General features: G+C 40.6%; 1 non-coding gene across 1 annotated transcript; it reads left to right on the forward strand.

Annotated features, from left to right (window-relative positions):
- The first annotated feature begins 2,203 nt into the window (after positions 1-2,203).
- Positions 2,204-2,275, forward strand: trnae-cuc (transfer RNA glutamic acid (anticodon CUC)). Its single transcript has one exon. It is a non-coding gene; the product is annotated as a tRNA-Glu (tRNA).
- The last annotated feature ends 272 nt before the right edge of the window (positions 2,276-2,547 follow it).

Raw genomic sequence — 2,547 nt, forward strand, 5'->3', positions numbered from 1 at the left:
CATGATCATTGTGTTTGATACGTCCAGTTCAGTTTGTGTGCAGTTACCTTATGTAGGCCTTTGTTGCTCTTGATTCATTCCTTCTTCAAACTTATCCAGCTCGGTGACGTCCCTGATGAGAACCACTTTTGCTGCCTCAGGCGTCGACCCATGAAGTTTGATGTAAATCTTACAATTTTTTGCCCATGTTGCCTGGATCTTGTTTTGTTTTCAAAGTACGCATGCTTTCGACATCAGCATTTTTCTTGGTGAGGTGTTCGTTGATGTAAACTTGGGAGCCTTTTAATTTCCTTCCTTGTCTGAGGAGTGCTGACTTTTTCTTTCTGTTGGTGAACCGGATTATTACCAATGGAGTGGCCGTTTTGTTTTTGCTCGGCAGATTATGACAATCTTCAATGGACCCTCAGATTAAAAGCCTGATGCTCTACCAACTGAGCTACCCAGGCTTCTTAAGCTATTGGCTGTGGAAAAAAACAATCTGCTGAACTACAAATTATAGTGCAAGTAAATGAAGACCATTAAGCTGTTGCCATGATCACGATCTTCTGGACAGCAGGAGGGTAGACTATGATTTGCACATTGCCTGAGAACACCAAATGTTATTTCACAAACTGGTTGAAAATTGGCCAAAACGGTTAAAAAGCTCAAAGTCACAACTCATCATGGCCACTAGCAGACTGTGAACATACTGCAAACCTGCATGACAGATGACGTTAGCGAGCACTTCGTACATATCCTAGGATCAAGCTGTTGCCTTATCAGGGACTTGAGCTGTGGTTTTCTTTTTCGCTGAAATAGATTGATAGCCTAATGCAATTTTATGGCTACAGACCAATAAACTTTACTGCTAGTAGGCACAATAAAACAACTCTCCCTCTTGATGGGAAAAATCCACCAGATGACTTGCCATCCAAGCAGGGAGATCAGCACAGAGATTTGGGTGCTAACAAGACGGATGTAGGTTGGCCATTGTTCATTTAGAGATAGCACCCGCATTGTTATGATGCAAACCTGCATGAAAAACAGCCACATTTCTTTTTAAAGACTTGTGCATGTTACTTACATGATACAACAGTGTCTGAAAGTGTTCAGAATTGCCAAAGTGTACAACTCATTCAGCTCATCCAGAACTCGGCCAATTTTGCTCTATTTGGCCTTAATTGTTTCTGGACATCTGTTCTTTTTAAACAGTTAAAAAGCAGGCCGGTTAGCTCAGATTGTTTGAGTGTGGTGCTAATAATACTATGCACCCGCAGACACTTTAGGGGTGATAAAATCACCAAACCCTACGCCCAAGATCATCTATATCCACCTTGTGTATGCAAATCGGCCATTAACGCAAAACAAGTCTCAATCTCTATAGCTCTGCTTTCCATGTCTTTTGTAGCAAGGCCAAAAACATACAGCTGCAAGGTTGTCTGCTCAGCAAGTGCAAATATGAGTCACAGGTAACTGATGTGCCTCACATTCAATCTATTTCCTTCAACAAAAGCTAACTGATAAATGATTGACTTGTTTTAAATGTCTGGGAATGTGGAACAGCTCCATGCTGACTACCTGAAATAAAACAAGGCCACATGCTGATTATTGGGGACTTGATTTGATGGATTTATTCTTCCTGTTGTGTCTTTGTTTAAACTCCTAATTTAAAGGTAAAGTCAGCGTCCACTAAAGGTTGTGTTGTTGCTGCTGACAGACTCAGATCATTATTCTAAGTGTGTGACAACATTATGGGATGGATCCCTACAGAGATAGACCTTTTAGTTAAAGAGGAACATCCTTTTAGTTTAGATCCTTTAGTTTCCAACCAGACCAGAGTGGTGATTGTAGGAACAGTGGAAAGATGAACCAAGACGGCTTTTCATAAATATATATTTTCTTTTTCTATTGACTATAGTTGTGTTTGTTATTAACAGAAATCAACCTGTCAACATTTCTATTCATCATAAAGTTCCGACGTTAAGTTTTTTACTGCCAGTTCAAAATAGAACTGAACACGGAGGAGGATTCCTCCCTAATGGCTGCTCTGCTCTGCTCCGTGCCCCCGCTGTCCGGTAATAGTTAAAGCAGATAAAAACCTAAAGACCACTCAAAAGCTTCAAAATAAAACTTTCTTAAGAAGGTTCTTCATGTTCAAGAGAAGGCCTGTTTCCAGCCAGACTATGAATTGATTCATGAAATCCCTGTTTTAATGTGTCGTCAGTCCCATATGGTCTAGCGGTTAGGATTCCTGGTTCTCACCCAGGTGGCCCGGGTTCAATTCCCGGTATGGGAATTGGTATTTAGCTGGTGAAGATCTGCAGCAAGGTCAGAGCTGTAGTTGCCCTATGCCCTGATAAGCATGTGTCAAAAACCCTATAATGCTAGTAACTAGACATGATATGCATCTTTATAATCAAACATCATAAAACTATAACTGGACAGGTTGGTGGTGAAAACTTGAATCCTTACTGCCAGACTGGACTTATTGCTGTTTTATCAACAAGTGATGTATGTATTTATGTGCCCTGTTCCTGGCATATCTATGGATGTATTCATAAAATCACT

The sequence above is a fragment of the Etheostoma spectabile genome, unplaced genomic scaffold, assembly GCF_008692095.1.
Source record: "Etheostoma spectabile isolate EspeVRDwgs_2016 unplaced genomic scaffold, UIUC_Espe_1.0 scaffold00003786, whole genome shotgun sequence".
NCBI classification, from domain to species: Eukaryota; Metazoa; Chordata; class Actinopteri; order Perciformes; family Percidae; genus Etheostoma; species Etheostoma spectabile.